This window comes from Saimiri boliviensis, chromosome 3 (assembly GCF_048565385.1).
Source record: "Saimiri boliviensis isolate mSaiBol1 chromosome 3, mSaiBol1.pri, whole genome shotgun sequence".
NCBI lineage: Eukaryota > Metazoa > Chordata > Mammalia > Primates > Cebidae > Saimiri > Saimiri boliviensis.
In genome coordinates this window covers 120956353-120978038 of record NC_133451.1, presented here as the reverse complement: position 1 = coordinate 120978038, position 21686 = coordinate 120956353, and positions in this window count along the sequence as shown.

Genomic DNA, 21686 nt, shown 5'->3' with positions numbered 1-21686 from the left:
CTCAGAAAGGCATTGTTTGCAGGAAAGTGCCATATTTTAGCCCAGGAGTTAAAACCTAGATACAGGAGTTTTGTTTAATGACTTGAGCTCTTCTCTGGACTCAGCCACCTCTTCTAGGACATCAACCTTCCTGAACAGTCCTTGGTGCAGAAGGATTGAGAAAGGGAGTGTAAAGAGCTCCAGGGTCCAGGGTCCAGGGTCCAGGCCATTGTTTAGAGGCCTTAGTTGTTCAGGGATCTCTATCCAGAAAAAGCCAGCAAAATACTTGTCTCAGATCTATCTTTCATCAGTGCCATAACTCTACACAGGTCACTTCAAATCTCTTTATTTCACTTCCTTGAACTGTCAGCTCTGAGTGGCAGTCCCCCAAGTGTCTCTTCTCTGTATTTACCACTACCAAGGGCTTAGCCTATTCTTCCAGACATAAAATAGTTGAGCACTTTATGGCACAGAGGGGTCTATAGAACTTCCTCAGGTTTGAGCAGCTTCTCAAAAGGCCTTGAACTCAGATCTTATGTACCAGACCCTATGCTCTTGGTCACTCCAGTATGCTACCTTTCTATAATGTCTCATCTCAATACAGGTATTTGCCTGCAGTTATAAGTGAAATGCACAGTGCAGGATCTTTCTGAAGCCCAACTCAGATTCAGGGGGCTTTGCTCTACAGAAGATGAACAATGGGATCAAACAGTTAAGCTGTGAATAAATAAATGCTCATTTATCTGATCTTCCGCAGCAAGATATCAACAGCTACCTTTATTTTAATTCATTTCCCAGTATGTTCCATCCACTATGGGAGAGTGGATCCAGGGATCAGTGAAGAATCCACTCTCTGTCACTGCAAGCCTAAGAAGGGAATTTTCCGTCGCTGGCTTCCCTGGTGTATACACCCTAGAGTTGCACCAATGGAAGGTATAATGGAAATTCAGTCATAGAGTTCATTCATGATACGATTTCTAGATTCTTCAGTGTCTCTCATTTCAGACAATTATAAAATTGCTACACTATATTCTTTATTTTATGTGTGCAAATTTAAATGTATTAAGTCAATAACTAGTGCTACAACTACAGGAGTAAAGGTGTATTTTTTTTATTCCTGATTTGGGTTTACTTTTAATAATAAAGAACACCTGAGTTCAACTTGTAGACATTTTGCTGATTGTTAAACGTTAAGTAAAAAGAATGTTTTCCTGAGATAATGTTGCCAGGTTTGTAAAGTAATGGACATCACTTCAAACTGTCTTGAATTAACCTAAAAATGGAGGAAGTGGTACAGAAAATTTCCGTATATTCACCTTCATCAGGTTCCTTTTTGTGATGACATCTTATGTGAGTGTGATAACACTTGTGACAATGACTGTGCCAATAGTGATACATTCTTATTAGTAATAGTCTAGGGTTAGCATCAAGGTTCATTCTGTGTTGTCTGTTCCATGGGTTCTGACAAACTCATAATGTCCTTTGTTACCCTGGCAGAATAATTTCACATCCTAAGCATAACCTGTGCTGCACCTATTAATTCCTGTCTTTTTTCCTGATGATTCCTGAAAACCATGGATGATTTTACTGCCTGCATAGGTTTCCTATTTCAGAATTTTATAGAGGTGGAATCATAAGAGTATGTACTCCCTCATGACTAACTTACTTTGCTTAGCAATATACATGTAAGGTCTTGTATATCTTTTTGAAACTGAACAGCTGAAAATTTTTTTCAGTGAAAAATATCTTACTGGGTTTGTTGAACAGTGTCAGTTGGTTCATTTACCTCCTGAAGACCATCTCAGCAGCTCCTTCCAGTCTGGACAATTATGAATAAAGCTGCCCACATTATTGGGCACGTTTTATGATGAACATAATATTTAAATTCAGCTGGGTAAATATGTAGAATTTTGACCACTTGCTGGTAAGACTATATTTTCCATCATAAGAGTTAGGTAGAATTCAACTGTAAAATTGTATGGGCATGTTTTCTTAAAGTTATTACTTAGTGATTTAATTCTATAATAGATAGAAGCCTACCCAGACTATCTATCTCTCCTTTGGGTGGTTATGGCAGTTGCTCCTTTTGAAGGCATTTGCCCATTTCATGTAACCTAGAAAATCGGTGGGCATAGACACTTGAAACTTGCAAGTTGCCTGCTTGGTTCTCTTCCAAGGGTACTGCACTTCCTGTCAATCCTTCTCTAAAACTTTTTAATAAAGTTCCACTCCTGAACTAAAAGAAAATTGCAGGCATAGATTTGTTCAACTTATTCTGTTGTTATTTTCTTAATGTTCATGTGATCATCAGGGATAATTCCTCTTTTAGTTATATTATTTGTACATTGTGTCTTCTATCTTTTCTTTGTGATTAGCGTGGCTGGAGGTTTACCAATTACATTGATCTTTTCTAAGAAGCAGCTTTTCGTTTTGTGTTCTTCTTTTATTCTATTACATTGATTTCTGCAAATACTGCTATATTTTGGGGGAGGGGCGTTGCCTGGTTTACTTTACACTACACTTTTTTCTCTAGTTTCCTGAGGTGGAAAGTAAGACATCTGGATATGGATTTTTTTAGTTTACTGCACAGAATTGTGAATGGCACTAATGCCACTGAAGTGTGCACTTGATTATCAAAATAATAAATACTATGTATTTTGGCCACAATAATGATTTTAAAGCCAGTAAAATGGATGATAAGTGCAGGAAGAGCATATGTAGATCCAGGAAAGATGAATGACATAACATTTCAAGAACAAAAATAAGGACATTTATCAGGCCTAAAATGCACAGGGGGATGATGGGACACTGTCATGGAATCAGCAGCACGTTTTTGTGTCGCCCTGTGTGAACACCGCCTATTTCACAGTGGTGAGGGGGTCTTATCCAGAGAACCAGGCCCTGATCTGTGGCTTTTCTGATGGTCTCATTTGCCTTCCCTCATCATCAAGGAAGGTGTCCCAGTGGCAGCCAAAGTTTCTGTTCTTAACCTACCTCCACACACAACAGCCTCCTGTCCCCAACACACCAGGTTGCCTAAGGGATTCCTTCAGTGGAACAGACATGCTGACAGTTACACTGTGTTTCCTAGATCACAATGAGGACCCGGTGCAGGAGTCTTCATCTGAGGCTGTCCTAGGCATTCACATGGTAAGTTATTTTTTCTTTTTCTAAGATGGAAATTTTGTTGCTCTTGCTTTTTAAAATTTTATTTGATTTGACATATTAAAATCTTACCATGTACATTATAGATGACTTCCAAAATTTTTTGGTGGGAAAATGTGAGGGTTCATTACCAGGTAAGAAATGATCTCAGATGACATTCTTAGATAATACCTTCAGTTGGGAACTGTATGGCAGCAAGCATTTTTTTAAGGGGAAATCTTTCTTCTTAAATAGTTGTAACTGTACAACCAAAACAGTCTTTAAAGTCTTCCATAAAAATCTCGTGCCTTTCCAGTATTATATTGTAGGCTTTATTTTGGAGCCATTGCCTCAACCACTATCTCCCAAATGCTTTTCTAATGTCAACAAGTAAAGAAAAGATCTATATGGTGAAACTCAGTCTCTACTAAAAATAGAAAAATTAGCCAAGCATGGTGACCAGGAGCTCTAATCTCAGCTACTGGGGAGGCTGAGGCACAGCAGATTCACTTGATCACTTGAGCACAGGAGGCAGAGGTTGCAGTAAGCCGAGTTTATGACACTGCACTCCAGCCTGGGTGATAGAACGAGACCCCATGTCAAGAAAAGAAAAGAAAGAAAAACCCCATGCCTACAGGACACAGCATTGTCTGATCCTCATACTGTTTTCGTTTATTCTCTAAACGCAGGTGGATACAGCCACACAGACAAGCAGTACGTATTTTGGGATCACCCTGATGCTAAGGAAAAATTCTAGTGTTGAGAAAGGTGACACTTCCTTGCCTCCTTTTTCTGGAGAGCCACTCTGGTTTGAATTTCCTGCTAGAAATGAGGTTCAAGCAGTTTTGTCTTCAAAAGTGAAGAATCCAGTCAAGAAATGGGACCATCTACTCTAGTGCCTGGAAGGAACAGTGCATTTAGGTAGAAGAGGATGGTTGATGTGTATCAGGGTTGGGAAGTATGGAGGATAGAGTCAATGTGGAGTGATTGTGACTGTCTCTGCGAATTTGTGTGCTTTACCCAAGAAAACGTTCTCATGTGCAAAGCACAACACAAAGATTAATATTCTAAAAACAAAGTTTAATCACCGCTATATTTTTTCCATAAATCAATCCATTCATTCTCAACCATAGCTGTAGCTGAAGGTGAGTTTAATATCCCCAGTCCTCATATAAAGATGATGTAGAGATGATTTCCTTAAAACTTTGGCTCACCTAAATGGAAATAGCAAAGCTAAACTTGGGAATAGGTGGGAGATTGATGCTCTGGGCTGCTAGTCCGAAGTTATCACACGGCCCTGGTGTAACTTGTCAGAAGATCCTAGCATCTACGCATGTTTGTAGAAGTATGTTGGCCTATAAAGATCTCAAGCACTGTGAATAGCAGTAGAATGGTTTCAATGGTCAGGTGACTCACAGTGTGAGTAGGTTCATTGTGCAGTGGACTTTGGTGTGGTCATTAATATGAAACACACAGAGACAGCTGCCAGGTCATTGGTCTTAAGTGATGGGCTATTTCTTGGTTGCTGGTGAAAAAAGGAGAACATAGAGGGACATATCCTGTTTAGTGACATCGTCATCATGAACACTAGAAATGCCCTAATTCAATAGTGCACATACCCAAGACACAGCACCCAACAAGATCTCAAGGAGCAAATTGGCTGTTAGCCTGGTGCCAACCTCCTCTGCTGGATTCTACTGCACAGCTTGGTTAGAGGGGATCAGTGCCCCACCAGCTGCCACTCATGAAGGGCTGTCCCAGTCCTGGAAACAGTGTGAGCATCAGCAGCAATAGGGACCCCATATCACACACATGTGGTGATGAAAATAAAGGGTAAAAACACAAATATCACAAGCTAAGTAGGGGTTATCTTTAAATGATAGGCTAATTGACTTACCAACTTTTGGCTTAACTTTTAAAACAAAGGGTTAATGAATATAATAGCAAATGTTGGCTAGAATTTGATACTCTTTCTGAAACAAGGTAGTCACTTATCGAGCACAAAATCTTTCAGATGGGGCAATAGCCAGAGCAGCACCATTTGTGGATTCTAGGAGAAAATGACCCTGTAAGGGATGAATAAGGGAGGGCAAAATAGCTTAGGACAGATGAGAAACAAAGAGCCCAGGGAAGCACAGCCTGTCATGTGTGGTGTTCTGTGTTTCAGATGGGCTATTTAATATTGTGGCCTGGAGCTACAAACCCAAAGGGCCTGATTCCCTTTCTTTCTGCTCCTGTCCTTTCCCTATGACCTATGTCCTTTCCCTCTTTCACCAAAATTATGGCAGACTGCTGAATAGTTAATGAGCAACACCACCAAGGTGTTGATGGTCACTTTGCATCCTTCTAGGGCCTGCTCTTCAGCAGGAAGACCCTTCCATGGACGCTGCAGAGGACAAGGTACAACGGGATATGAATGATAGGCCACAGGATGTGTCTGGGTGAAACAGTTGCTTTCTTGACTTTATCTTCTTGAATTAGAATCAGAGAATCTTATATAAAATATGAGAATTTTACCATATAAATTGTACATGACTTACAGAATTTGCTTGGTTAGAGGAGTTTTGAGTGAGAGTCTCTTCTTGACTGAAACTCGATTTAACAGTGGGAGAAAATGATAGCATCAACCACACACTGTGACGTCACACTTTTTTGCTTTACCGGGTCTGTTTTCTTTTGTGACAAAAATCACTTAATGGCCAAGCAACATGGTTGGAAGGAAACATCAGCCAAGAAAACCTTGTCCTTAGCATGAGTTGGTTTACACTGTTCTCCTTTTGGGTTTCGTTGGTTGAACACTGGTTTCCATCTTGTTTTTTAATGTCACCAAATACAGGAAAGTCAGGACACAGCATGGTCTGATGCTCACAGCAATTTATTTTCTGTCACTACAGGAAGCTGCAGGACTGCAGCAAGCTGGTAAGTATTGGAGAACCAATGTCATAGTGATTAGTAATCCAAATGAGGAATGTGGCACTGTCTCACTGGGTTTCCTGTAGACAGGCAGTCTGAATTGAGCTTCCTGTTGTAAATGAGGACTTAGACAGTGATGGGAGAAATGATTTTTCTAGATAAGCAACAATGGCCACATACTGCAGTCCCTGGGAGCAACTGTGTTCTCTGAAGGTGGGGTGGGATCTTGTCCCTGGGGATGGCCCACATCTTTGTGAATTCATGTGGTGCCATGGTCACTGTGTCTTGGAGTGTGTGTGTTGGTTTGTGTACATACACATCCCCAGATTTACTAGTGTTCACATTCTCCACAGGGATTCTCATCACTGTTGCAGTCTTATTATAGGTACAGGAAAAAAATCAACTTGTAAGCTTACAATGTGTGCGGTTGATTGCATGCAAAGGACACTTTAATTAAGCTAAAAGAAGCTCTATCAATGAGAAGGCTGATTCTAAAGGTATACCAAAAGAACAGAATTGTGTCAGGATCTCTGCTAATTTTATTTTTTTTATTCATGATTCCCTACTCGATTTGATCTTCAAATAAATTTCACCTGTTTACAGGCCTTCCTATTTCCTCCTGGCAATGGAGTGGCTCACTCTAGCCATTTTCATTCTTCGTAAGCCTTTTATACCAAAGCCTTCAGAATTGATCATCGTTGGCCCATCTTCAGCAGGAAGAGTGGGCTGGGGCTTCTTTCTGTGCATTTAAACCCTAGTACAGTTCATGCTATGGCTAGTTCTGTTGGGAAAGTGAGAAGACAGGAGCCTGAAAGCAGGGTTGGGGTGAAATCACAGCAGCGTTCTTCACTGAGGCCTGATGCTGCCCATCAGCTAATGTGGCCCAGAATAGATCGTGCCCGGGTCATGAAGAGTTTTGACCTTTTTTCCCTCAGCCTAGTCATGGTTGCTGTGTGCTCGGCTCAGAAACACAGCAACGAGAAAAGAGAACGAATGGGTCTTCCCACGGTCAGGGTGAGCAGGGGTCACAGCCAGAGCACCACGACTTGTGGATTGTGGGTGGAAATGACTTTGGATGGGATGAAGAGATGGCAGGATGGCTAAGGTCAGCTTAGAAAGGAGGAGACCTGAGAAGCTGCAGGGAAAAATAGCCTGCCCAGTGTCATGTGCTGTGTTTGAGATGGGCTATTTTATGTGGTGGTATGGAGCTACAAACCCAAAGGCCCTGATTCCCTTTTCTGCTCCTGTCCTTTTCCTGCCACCCTCCTCCTACCCCACATCATGGCATGCCCCTGAATTGTTAATGAGCAACAACACTAAGGTGCTGATGGTCACTTTTCATCCTTCTAGGGCCTGCTCTTCAGCTGGAAGACACTTCCGGGGATGCTGTAGAGCACCAGGTATAATGGGATATGAATGTCAGGCCAGATATTGTGTCTCAGTGAAACACTTGCTTGTTTGAATTTATCTTCTTGAATTAGGATCAGAGAATCTTATATAAGATAGGAGAATTTTACCATATAAATTGTAGATAACTTACAGAATTTCCTTGGATGTGGGAGTTTTGAGTGAGAGCCTCTTCTTGACTGAAACTTGATTTAAGACAGTGGGAGAAAATGACAGCATCAACCACACAATGTGTGGTCTGAAGCTTTTTGCCTTAGCAGGTCTGTTTTCTTTTTGGGACAAAAATCACTTAATGGCCAAGCAACATGGTTGGAAGGAAACATTGTCCAAGAAAAACTTGTCTTTAGCGTGAGTCAGTTTGCTCTGTTCTTATTTTGGGTTTCTCTGATTGAACACTGGTTTCCATCTAGTGTTTTAACGTCACCAAGTGCAGGAAAGTGGGGACACTGCATGGTCTGATGCTCACAGCAATTTATTTTCTGTCATTACAGGAAGCTGCAGGACTGCAGCAAATGGGTAAGTATTGGGGAACCTCTGTCATACTGATGAGTAATCCAGAAGATGAGGAATGTGGCACTGTCTCAATGGCTTTCCTGTAGACAGGTAGCCTGAGTTGAGTTTTCTTTGTGAATGAGGACTTAGGCAGCGATAGGAGAATTGATTTTTCCAGATAAGGAACAACGGCCGCATTCTGTGGTCCCTGGGAGCAACTGCATTCTCTGCAGGTGGGGTGGGATCCTGTGCACGGGGCTGGCCCAGGTTTTGAGAATTCATGCGGTGCCATGGTCACTGTGTCTTGGAGTGTGTGTGTTGGTTTCCATATATACATATCCCCAGATTTCCTAGTGCTCACATTCTCCACAGGGATTTTTGTCACCATTGTAGTCTTACTATTGGCACAGGAAAAAACTTGTAAGCTTACAATGTGTGCAGTTGATTACATGCAAAGGACACTTTAATTAACCAAAAAGAAGTTCTGTCAACACCTAGGCAAATCCTCAAGGTATACTAAAAGAACAGAAGTGTGTCAGGATCTCTGCTAACTGTATTTTTTTCATTTACTAATCCCTGCTGTGCTTGGCTTCCAAATAAACCTCACCTGTTTACAGGCCTTCCTATTTCCTCCTGGCATTGGAGGGGCTCACTCTAGTCATTTCTGTTCTTCACAAGCCTTTTCTACCAAAGCCCTCAGAATTGATCATCCATGGCCCATCTTGAGCAGGGAGCGTGGGCCGGGGCCCCTTTCTATGCATTTAGACCCTGGTACAGCCTCATGCTATGGCCAGTTCTGGTGGGAAACTCTAGAGCAGAGGAGCCTGCAGTCAGGGTTAGGGTGAAATCACCCCAACTTTCTTCATTGAGGTTTCATACTGCCCATCAGCTAACGTGGCCCAGAATAGATAGTGCCAAGGTCATGAGGAGTTCCAGCCTTTTCTCCCTCAGCCTAGTTGTGGTTCCTGTGTCCTTGGCACAGAAACACAGCAACGTGAAAGGAGAACCACGTGGTGTGCACAGGGTCTGAGAGGCTGAGTAAGCACTTGCCATACTAGTAAGATGGAGGATGATCACACATTGCAGGTGGGGAAAAACAAATACGGCTGTGGAACTGCAGAGGCTCCGTGAGGTCCTCGTTGAACCCACTCTTGACAAAGGTTCTTGTTTACCTCTGAAGGCCCTTGGAAAAACCAGTCAAAGCAGTGGATTTTCTTTAAATATGAATGTCAATTGAGTCAAAGTACAGCCTGGGTTATTTTCTTGGGGTATGCATTTGGTGGAAACTTACTGTACATAAATCGACTTTGATGTCTGTATAGGGGTTAGTACCTATCCCACATTTTAAAACACTGAGGCTTCTGTGATTGAAAAATGTTTCACATTAACCTCAGAAGCCACCTCCTCATAACCCAATTCCCCTAGTCCTCTTTAATCTCTAGAATATTCTTTCCTTTTCTTATTATTTTTTGTTGCTGTTGTTGTTTGGTACCCAGTGGGCTTTCTGCTGAGTGATTAAAGGTTGAGATCAAGAGTTAGCAACATTATGGCTCTAAGAATCCATAGACAGCTGCCCAGGTTGCTCTATGAGAGAGAGGGAGCAGACTACAGCCTTCACCTGGGTCTGCCAAGAAAAATGATTTAGAGGAATAGAAGGAAGGAGTGAGGGCAGCAAAGCCATGAAGGTGGAGGAGAAGCAAAGGTGCAACATTAGGAGAGTGAGTTCTACACCATCACCTGGGCACGGCCAGAATGTTCAAACCTCATCTGAAGTTAGAGGTGAGATCCGATTCCCATGACTGGCCTGAATGGCGGGCATCTTCCTAAGAGCTTCGAAAGAGGAGCTACTTTGTTTCTTGTCTTCTCTATGTTTCTGTATATTGATGGCAGGGACACCACCAGAAATTACTGAGAGACAGTGAAATGGAGTGAGTTTATAAAATGTTCAGCTTAGCCCAGAAATGACATGATCAGCAGGGATGAACTTGAGGGTTAGGCCAGAAACTTTAGGGTAGTTGCCCAGCTCGATCTCCCTGTGGTGACACAAAGAATAGCTTCTGGCAGTCGCCTGACAGGTGGTTCTTGTGTAGCTAGATTCTTCAGCACAGATGCGTTAGAGAGGATCAGCATCCCATCTTCTGCCACTCACGAGGGGCTGTCCTAGTCCTGGAACCAGTGTGAGTATGATTAGCAATGGACCCCATGTAAGACACATGAGTTGATGGAAATAAAGAGTGGAAAGACAAATATCACATGCTAAGTAGGGGTTTTCTTCAAATGATAGGATCATTGAATATTTTCATATTTTGTTTTAACTTTTTAATAAGGATTAATAAATACAGTATCACTGCTATCCCTTAAAAATGGTTAGAAAGTGAAAATAAATAAATACCATAGCATATGTTGGCCAGAATGTAGTATTGCCTCTGGATCAAGGTTGTTCCTTATCAAGTACAAAATCTTAGAGATGGGGTCATAGCCAGAGCCACACTACTTGTGAATTGTGGGAGGAAATGACTTTGGAAAGGATGAAGAAGGGAGAGCAAGGTGGCTCAGGTCAGATTAGAAAGGAAGAGCCCTGAGAAGCTGCTGGGAAACATAGCCTGCCCTGTGTGTTGTGCCATGTTTGAGATGGACTATTTCACATTGTGGTGGCCTGGAGCTACAAACCCAAAAGCCCTGATTCCCTTTCTTTTCTGCTCCGGTTCTTTCCCTGTAACCCTCCACTTTCACCCACATCACGGCATGCCCCTGAATTGTTATTGAGCAACACCACCAAGGAGTTGATGGTCATTTTGCATTCTTGTAGGGTCTGCTCTTCAGCAGGAAGACCCTTCTGGGGACTCTGCAGAGAACCAGGTAAAATGGGATATGAATGTAAGGGGTCTCAGTGAAACAGTTACTTTCTTGACTTTGTCTTCTAGAATTAGGATCAGAAAATCTTATATAAGATATGAGATTTTTACCATATAAATTGTAGAAGGCTTGCAGAATTTCCTTGGTTAGGGGAGTTTTGAGCGACAGTCTCTTCTTGACTGAGACTCGATTTAAGACAATGGGAGAAAATGACAGCATCAGCCACACGCTGTGTGATCACAAGCATTTTACCGTAGCAGGTGTGTTTTCTTTTTGGACAAAAATCACTTAATGGCCAGCAAGATGGTCGGAAGGAAACATCGTCCAAGAAAAATTTGTCTTTAACATGAGTCGGTTTGCTCTGTTCCTCTTCTGAGTTTCTTTTATTGATCACTGGTTTCCATCTAGTGTTTTAATGTCACCAAGCGCAGGAAAGTCAGGACACAGCATGGTCTGATGCTTATAACAATTTATTTTCTGTCATTACAGGAAGCTGTGGGACTTCGGCAAGCTGGTAAGTGTTGAGGAACCTCTGTCATACTGATGCGTAATCAAAAAGATGAGGAATGTGGCACTGTCTCACTGTCTTTCCTGTAGACAGGTAGCCTGAGTTGAGCTTCCTGTTGTGAATGTGGACTTAGGCAGCGATGGGAGAAATGATTTTACCAGATAAGGAACAACGGCCACATTCTGTGGTCCCTGGGAGCAACTGCATTCTCTGCAGGTGGGGTGGGATCCTTTGCATGGGGCTGGCCCAGGTGTTTTTTGAATTCATGTGGTGCCATGGTCACTGTGTCTCGGGGTGTGTGTGTTGGTATTCTTACATACACATCCCCAGATTTACTAGTGTTCACATTCTCCACAGAGATTTTTGTCACTGTAGCAGTCTTACTATAGGCACAGGAAAAAATCAACTTTTAGGCTTATGATGTGTGCAGTACATTACATACAAAAGACACTTTAATTAACCCAGAAAATGTTCCGTCCATGCCCAGGCCAATTCTTAAGGTGTACCAAAAGAACTGAACTGTTTGAGGATTATCTGCTAATTTTACTTTTTTCATTCACAATTCCCTGGAGTGCTTGGTTTTCAAATAAACCTCAACCATTTACAGGCTTTCCTGTTTCCTTCTGTCACTCTAGCCATTTCCGTTCTTCACAAGCCTTTTCCACCAAAGCCCTCAGAACTGATCATTCACGGCCCATCTTGAGCAGGGAGAGGAGGCCGGGGATCCTTTCTGTGCATTGAGACACTGGTACAGCCTCATGCTATGGCCAATTCTGGTGGGAAACTGAGAAGAGAGGAGCCTGCAAGCAGCGTTAGGGTGAAATCACCCAAACTTTCTTCATGGAGACCTTATACTGCCCATCAGTGAATGTGGCCAAGAATAGAGACTGCCAGGAATGCGTGGAGTTCCAGCCTTTTCTCCCTCAGCCTAGTCCTGGTTGCTGTGTGCACGACTCGGGAACACAGCAAAGAGAAAAGACAGCTACATGGTTTGCACAGGCTCTGAGAGGCAGGGTGAGCACTTGCCTTCCTAGCAGGATGGATGGTGGTCATGCCTTGTAGATTTTGACTGTGGAACCACAGAGGCTCCATGATGTTCCCGTTGCACCTACTCTTGAGAAATGTTCTTGCTTTCCTCTGAAGGCCCTTGCAAACAGCAAGGGAAAGCAGTGGGTTTTGGTTAAATATGAGTATCAGCTGAGACAAAGTATAGCTTGAGATTCTTCTTAGAATATGCATTTGGTCGAAACTACTTCTATGTAAATCGGATTTGATAGCTGTGTAGGTGTCAGTATTTATCCCACATTTAAAAACACTGAGGCATTTGTGATTTTAAAATGTTTCTTACTAACCACAGAAGCCATCTCCTCGTTACCCAATTCCTCTTTAATCTCTAGAAGATTCTTTGGTTTTGTTGTTGTTGTTGTTGCTGTTATTTGGTACCCAGTGGGCTTTCTGCTGTGAGTGATTAAAGATTCAGATCAGTGTTAGCAACATTGAGGCTTGAAGAATTCAGACAGCTGCCCAGGTTTCTCTGTGAGAAGGAGAGAAAGCAGGCTATGGCCTTGGCCTGAAGCTGCCAGAAAACATGATTTAGAGGAATAGAAGGAAGGAGTGAGGGCAGCAAAGCCATGAAGGTGGAGGGGAAACTGAGGTGCAACATCAGGAGAGTGAGTTCTACACCATCACCTGGGCACGGCCGGAATGTTCAAGCCTCATCTGAAGGCAGAGATGAGGACCGACTTCATGGTTGGTCTGAATATCAGACATCATTCTAAAAGCATGGGCAGGAGCAGCTTTCTTTCTTGTCTTCTCCAGGTTTCTGTGCGTTGATGGCAAAATCCCCACCAACAATTAGTGAGACGGTGAACAGGAGTGTGTTCCTGAAATGTTCAGCGTGGCCCAGAGATGACATGATTGGTAGGGACGAACTTGAGGGTTAGGCCAGACATTTGAGGGTAGTTGCCCGGCTTGATCTCACTGTGGTGGCATAAATAATAGCTTCTGGCAGTCACCTGACAGGTGGCCCTTGTGTAGCTAGATTCTTTTGCACAGCTGGGACAGAGGATTAGCGTCTGACCTTGTGCCACTGAAAAAGGGCTGTCCCAGTCCTGGAGCCTGTGTATGATCAGCAACAGACCCTGTGTAACACTCGATGAAAATAAAGAGTGGAGAGACAAATACCACATGCTGATTAGGGATATTCTTGAAATGATACGATCATTGAGCATTTTCATATTTTGTTTAAGTTTTTACTTAGGATTAATAAATACAATGCGACTATTATCTCAAAATAAAAATGGTTAGAAAGGAAATCTAAATAAGTAAGTAAGTAACTGATTAAATACCATAGCATATGTTGGTCAGAATGTAATACTCTCTCAAACAAGGTTGTTTTTTATGATGTACAAAATCTTGTAGATGTGGTGATGGCCAGAGCAGCACCACTTGTGAATTGTGAGAGGAAAAGACTTTTGAAGGGATGAAGAAGGGAGGGGAAGATGGCTCAGGTCAGACAGTTCTAACAAGCTGCAGGGAAACATAACCTGCCGTGGGTGGTGTGCCATGTTTGAGTTGGACTATTTCACATTGTGGTGGCCTGGAGCTACAAACCCAAAGGCCCTGATTCCCTTTCCTTTCTGCTCCTGTCATTTTCCTGCCACCCTCCCTCACCCAAATCATGGCACGTCCCTGAATTGTCAACGAGCAATGCCACCAAGTTGCTGATGGTCACTTTGCATCCTTCTAGGGTCTGCTCTTCAGGAGGAAGACACTTCCGTGGACGCTGCCGAGGACGAGGTACAATGGGATGTGATTGTCAGGCCGCAGGATGTATCTGAGTGAAACAGTTGCTTTCTTGACTTTATCTTCTTGAATTGGGATCAGAGAACCTTATATAAGATATGAGAATTTTGCCGTATAAACTGTAGATGACTTACCGAATTCCCTTGGTTGAAGGACTTTTGAGTGATAGTCCCTTCTTGACAGAGACTAGATTTAAGACAGTGGGAGAAAATGACAGCATCAACCACACACTCTGTGGTCGCAAGCTTTTTGCCTTAGCAGTTCTGTTTCCTTTTTGGGACAAAAATCACTTAATGTCCAAGCAACATGGTTGGAAAGAAACATTGTCCAAGAAACCTTGTCTTTAGCAGGAGTCGTTGTGCTTTCTTCTTTTTTGGGGGGTTTCTTTGAGTGCAGGAAAGTCAGGACACAGCATGGTCTGATTCTCATAACAAATTATTTTCTGTCATTACAGGCATCTTTGGGACTGCAGCAAGCCGGTAAGTGCTGGGGAACCCCTGTCATACCTGTGAGTAATTCAGAAGATGAGGAATGTGGCACTGTGTCACTGGCTTTCCTGTAGACAGGCAACCTGAGTTGAGCTTCCTGTTGTCATATTGGGTGTAGGCAGCCGTGGGAGAAATGATCTTACCAGATAAGGAACAATGGCCACATTCTGCAGTCCCTGGGTGCACCTGCATTCTCTGAAGTTTGGGTGGGATGCTGTGCATGGGACCAGCCCAGGTCTTTTGTGAATTCGTGCAGTACCATGGTTACTGTGTCTCGGGCTGTGTGTTTTGGTTTCCATACATACAGATCCCCAGATTTTCTAGTATTCACATTCTCCACAGGGATCTTATCAGCACTGCATTCTTACTATAGGCATAGGAAAAAGTCAACTCGGGAGCTTACAATGTGTGTAGTTGATTGCATGCAAAAGACACTTTAATTAACCCAGAAAATGTTCCGTCCATGCCCAGGCCAATTCTCAAGGTGTAGTGAAAGAACAGAATTGTGTGAAGATCTCTGCTTATTTTATTTTTTTCATTCACAATTCCCTCTGTGCTTGGTTTTCAAATAAACCTCATCCATTTACAGGCTCTCCTGTTTCCTCTTGTCACCAGAGTGGCTCACGTTAGCCATTTCCATTCTTCACAAGCCTTTTCCACCAAAGCCCTCAGCATTGATTGTCCATGGCCCATCTTGAGCAGGGAGAGTGGGTGGAGGCTCCTTTCTGTCCTTTTAGACCCTGGTACAGACTCATGCTATGGCCAGTTCTGGTTGGAAACTGAGAAGAGAGGAGCCTGCAAGCAGGGTTAGGGTGAAATCATTTCTACTTTCTTCATTGAGGCCTTATACTGCCCATCAGCAAATGTGGCCTGAATGGAGAGTGCCAGGGATATGTGTTTAGTCTTTTCTCCCTCAGCCTAGTCCTGGCTGCTGTGTGCTCGGGTCAGGAAAACTCTGTTGTTGTTGTTTGGCACGCAGTGGGCTTTCTGCTGTGAGTGATTAAAGGTTGAGATCAGCGTTAGTAACATTGAGGCTCTAAGAATTCATAGACAGCTGCCCAGGTTTCTCTGTGAGCAAGAGAGAGAGCAGGCTATGGCCTTGGCCTGAGCCTGCCAGGAAACATGATTTAGAGGAATAGAAGGAAGGAGTAAGGGCAGCAAAGCCATGAAGGTGGAGGGGAAACTGAGGTGCAACATCAGGAGAGTAAGTTCTACACCATCACCTGGGCACGGCCGGAATGTTCAAGCTCCATCTGAACGCAGAGATGAGCTCCAACTTCATTGCTGGCCTGAATATCGGCCATCGTTCTAAATGCATGGACACAGGAGCAGCTTTGTTTCTTGTCTTGTCTGTGTTTCTGTGTGTTGGTGGCAGGGTCCCTACCAACAATTAGTGAGACAGTGAACAGGAGTGTGTTCCTGAAATGTTCAGCTTCTCTCAGAGATGACATGGTCAGTAGGGACGAACTTGAGGGTTAGGCCAGACTCTTGAGGGTAGTTGCCTAGCTTGATCTCCCTGTAGTGGGACAGAGAACAGCTTCTGGCAGTCAACTGACAGGTGGCCCTTGTGTAGGTAGATTTTTAGGCACAGCTGGGTTAGAGCGGATCAGCATCCCACCTTGTGCCACTGAAGAAGGGCTGTCCCAGTCCTGGAGCCTGTGTGAGTATGATCAGCAACAGACCCCGTGTAACACCCGTGAGGTGATGAAAATAGAGTGGAGAGACAAACACCACATGCTGATTAGGGATATTCTTAAATTGATAGGATCATGGAGCATTTTCATATTTTGGTTTATCTCTTACTTAGGATTAATAAATACGATAGCACTACTATCTTCTACAATAAAAATGGTTAGAAAGAAATCTAAATAAGTAAGTAAATAAATAATTAAATAAATACCATAGCATATGTTGGCCAGAATGTAATATTATCTCTCAAGTGAGGTTGTTTGTTATGATGTACAAAATCTTGTAGATGGGGTGATGGCCAGAGCAGCACCACTTGTGATTCATCAGAGGAAAAGACTTTTGAAGGGATGAAGAAGGGAGGGCAAGATGGCTCAGATGAGACAGTTCTGACAAGCTGCAGGGAAACGTAACCTGCAGTGGGTGGTGTGCCATGTTTGAGATGGACTATTTCACATTGTGGTGGCCTGGAGCTACAAACCCAAAGACCCTGATGCCCTTTCTTTTCTGCTCCTGTCATTTTCCTGCCACTCTCGCCGACCCAAATCCTGGCACGTCCCTAAGCTGTCAATGATCAATGCCACCACATTCCTTATGGTCACTTTGCATCCTTCTAGGGCCTGCTGTTCAGCAGGAAGACACTTCCATGGACGCTACAGAGGACAAGGTACAATGGGATGTGATTGTCAGGCCACAGGATGTGTCTGAGTGAAACAGTTGCTTTCTTGACTTTATCTTCTTGAGTTGGGATCAGAGAGTCTTCTTTTTTATAGATGGGGTTCCACCATGTAGGTCAGGCTGGTCTTGAACTCCTGGCCTCAGGTGATCTGCCCACTTAGCCTCCAAAGTGCTTGGATTACAGGCACGAGACACTGCGTCCAGCCAAGATCAGAGAGTCTTAGAAAAAATATGAGAATTTTGCTGTATAAATTGTAGGTGACTTACGAAATTCCCTTGGTTGGGGGAGTTTTGTGCGAGAGTCCCTTCTTGACTGAGACTCGATTTAAGACAGTGGGAGAAAATGACAGCATCAGCCACACACTCTGTGGTCGCAAGCTTTTTGCCTTAGCAGTTCTGTTTTCTTTTTGGGACAAAAATCGCTTAATGTCCAAGCAACATGGTTGAAAAGAAACATTGTCCAAGAAACCTTGTCTTTAGCATGAGTCGTTGTGCTTTCTTCTTTTTTGGGGTTTCTTTGAGTGCAGGAAAGTCAGGACACAGCATAGCCTGATTCTCATAACAAATTATTTTCTGTCATTACAGGCATCTTTGGGACTGCAGCAAGCCGGTAAGTGTTGGGAAACCCCTGTCATACCTGTGAGTAATTCAGAAGATGAGGAATGTGGCACTGTGTCACTGGCTTTCCTGTAGACAGGCAGCCTGAGTTGAGCTTCCTGTTGTGAAAGTGGACGTAAGCAGCTGTGGGAGAAATGATCTTACCAGATAAGGAACAACGGTCACCTTCCGCAGTCCCTGGCTGCAACTGCATTCTCTGAAGTTTGGGTGGGATGCTGTGCATGGGACCAGACCAGGTCTTTTGTGAATTCGTGCAGTGCCATGGTTACTGTGTCTTGGGCTGTGTGTTTTGGTTTCCATACATACAGATCCCCAGATTTTCTAGTATTCACATTCTCCAGTGGGATTTTATCAGCACTGCATTCTTAATATAGGCACAGGAAAAAGTCACCTTGGGAGCTTACAATGTGTGCAGTTGATTACATGTAAAGGACACTTTAACCCAGAAAATGTTCCATCCATGCCCAGGCCAATTCTCAAGGCATATCAAAACAACAGAACTGTGTGAGGATCTCTGCTCATTTCATTTTTTTCATTCACAGTTCTCTGGAGTGCTTGGTTTTCAGATAAACCCCATCCATTTACAGGCTTTGCTGTTTCATCCATTCACTGGAGTAGGTCACTCTAGCCATTCCCATTCTTCACAAGCATTTTTCACCAAAGCCCTCAGAATTGATCGTCCACAGCCCATCCTGAGCAGGGAGAGTGGGCCAGGGCTTTTTTCTGTGCATTTATGCCTTGGTACAGCCTCATGGTATGGCCAGTTTTCATGGGAAACTGAGAAGAGAGGAGCCTGCAAGCAGGGTTAGGGTGAAGTCATTCCAACTTTCATCATTGAGGCCTTATACTGCCCATCAGCGAATGTGGCCTGAATAGAGAGTTCCAGGGATATGTGGAGTTCCAGTCTTTTTTCCCTCAGCCTAGTCCTGGTTGCTGTGTGTTCGGCTCAGGAACACAGTAAAGAGAAAAGACAGCCACGTGGATTGCACATGGTCTGAGAGGCCAGGTGAGCATTTGACTTCCTAGTAGGATGGATGGTGGTCATGCCTTGCAGGTTTAGAAAAAGAAACATGACTGTGGAACTGCAGAGGCTTCATGACGTCCCCATTGCATGCACTCTTGAGAAATGTTCTTGCTTCCCTCGGAAGGCCCTTGCAAACAACAAGGGAAAGCAGTGGGTTTTGGTTAAATAGGAATATCTGCTGAGCCAAAGTATACCTTGAGTTTCATTCTTGGAATACACATTTGGTGTAAACTTATTGTATCTGAATTGGATTCGATAGCTGTTCAGGTGTCAGTATTTATCCCACATTTTAAGACACTGAAGCATTTGTGATTTTAAAGTGTTTCTCACTAGCCTCAGAAGCCATCTTCTCATTACCCAATTCCCCTATTTTTGTAATATTCTTTGCTTTTATTACGTTTTCTTTCTGTTGTTGTTGTTGTTTGGCATGCAGTGGGCTTTCTGCTGTGAGTGATTAAAGGTTGAGATCAGCGTTAGTAACATTGAGGCTCGAAGAATTCATAGATAACTGCCCAGGTTTCTCTGTGAGAAAGAGAGAGAGCAGGCTATGGCCTTGGCCTGAGCCTGCCAGGAAACATGATTTAGAGGAATAGAAGGAGTGAGGGGAGCAAAGCCATGAAGGTGGAGGGGAAACCAAGGTGCAACACTAGGAGAGTGAGTTCTATGCCATCACACGGGTATGACCAGAATGTTCAAGCGTCATTGGAAGGCGGAGATGAGATCTGACTTCATGGCTGGCCTGAATATCGACCATCATTTTAAAACCATGGACAGAGGAGCAGCTTTGTTTCTTGTCCGTATTTCTATGTGTTGATGGCCGGGTCTCCACCAACAATTAGTGTGACAGTGAATGGGAGTGTGTTCCTGAAATGTTCAGCTTGGCCCAGAGATGACATGGTCAGTAGGGACGAACTTGACGGTTACACCAGACACTTGAAGATAGTTGCCTGGCTTGATCTCCCTGTGGTGGCACAAAGAATGGCTTCTGGCAGTCACCTGACAAGTGGCCCTTGTTTACCTAGATTCTTCTGCACAGCTGGGATAGAGGATCTGTGTCCCACCTTGTGCCACTGAAGAAGGGCTGTCCCAGTCCTGGAGCCTGTGTATGATCAGCAACAGACCTTGTGTAACACCGTTGAGGTGACGAAAATAAAGAGTGGAAAGACAAACAGCACGTGCTGATTAGGGATATTCTTGAAATGATAGGATCATTGAGCATTTTTATATTTTTGTTTAACTTTTTACTTAGGATTAATAAATACGAAAGCACTATTACTTTCTAAAATAAAAATGGTTAGAAAGGAAATCTAAATAAGTAAAAAAATAAATATCATAGCATATGTTGGCCAGAATATAATACTGTCTCTCAAGCAAGGTTGTTTCCTATGAAGTACAAAATCTTGTAGATGGGGTGATGGCCAGAGCAGCACCACTTGTGAATTGTGAGAGGAAAAGACTTTTCAAGGGATGAAGAAGGGAGGACAAGATGGTTCAGGTCAGACAGTTCTGACAAGCTGCAGGGAAATATAACCTTCCGTGGGTGGTGTGCCATGTTTGAGATGGACTATTTCACATTGTGGTTGCCTGGAGCTACAAACCCAAAGGCCCTGATTCCCTTTCTTTTCTGCTCCTGTCATTTTCCTGCCACCCTCCCTCACCCAAATCATGGCACATCCCTGAATTACCAACAAGGAATGCCTCCAAGTTGCTGATGGTCACTTTGCATCCTTCTAGGGCCTGCTGTTCAGCAGGAAGACACTTCTGTGGATGCTGCAGAGGACGAGGTACAATGGGATGTGATTGTCAGGCCGCAGGATGTGTCTGAGTGAAACAGTTGCTTTCTTGACTTTATCTTCTTGAATTGGGATCAGAAAATCTTATAGAAGATATGAGAATTTTGCCGTATAAATTGTAGATAACTTACTGAATTCCCTTTGTTGAAGGAGTTTTGAACGAGAGTCCCTTCTTGACTGAGACTCGATGTAAGACAGTGGGAGAAAATGACAGCATCAACCACACACTCTGTGGTCGCAAGCTTTTTGCCTTAGCAGTTCTGTTTTCTTTTTGGGACAAAAATCACTTAATGTCCAAGCAACATGGTTGGAAAGAAATATCCAAGAAACCTTGTCTTTAGCATGAGTCACTGTGCTCTGTTCTATTTTTGGGTTTCTTTGAGTGCAGGAAAGTCAGGACACAGCATCATCTGAGGCTCATAAGAATTTATTTTCTGTCATTACAGGCATCTGTGGGACTGCAGCAAGCCAGTAAGTGTTGGGGAATCCCTGTTATAACGGTGAGTAATCCAGAAGATGAGGAATGTGGCACTGTGTCATTGGCTTTCCTGTAGACAGGCAGCCTGAGTTGAGCTTCCTGTTGTCATATTGGGTGTAGGCAGCCGTGGGAGAAATGATCTTACCAGATAAGGAACAACGGTCACATTCCACAGTCCCTGGCTGCAACTGCGTTCTCTGAAGTTTGGGTGGGATGCTGTGCATGGGACCAGCCCAGGTCTTTTGTGAATTCGTGCAGTGCCATGGTTACTGTGTCTCAGGCTATGTGTTTTGGTTTCCATACATACAGATCCCCAGATTTTCTAGTATTCACGTTCTCCACCGGGATTTTATCATCACTGCATTCTTACTATAGGCACAGGAAAAAGTCACCCTGGGAGCTTACAATGTGTGCAGTTGATTGCATGCAAAGGACACTTTAATTAACCCAGAAAATGTTCTGTCCATGCCCAGGCAAATTCTCAATGCATACCAAAAGAACAGAACTGTGTGAGGATCTCTGCTCATTTTATTTTTTTCATTCACAATTCCCTGATGTGCTTCATTTTCAAGTAAACCTCATCCATTTACAGACTTTCCTGTTTTTTTCCTGTCACTGGAGTGGCTCACTCTAAACATTTCTGTTCTTCCATATTGATCGTCCACGGCCCATCTTGAGCAGGGAGCATGGGCTGGGCTTTATTCTGTGCTTTTAGACCCTGGTACAGCCTCATTCTATGGCCACTTGTGGTGGGAAACTGAGAAGAGTGGAGCCTGCAAGCAGGGTTAGGGTGAAATCATCCCAACTTTCTTCACTG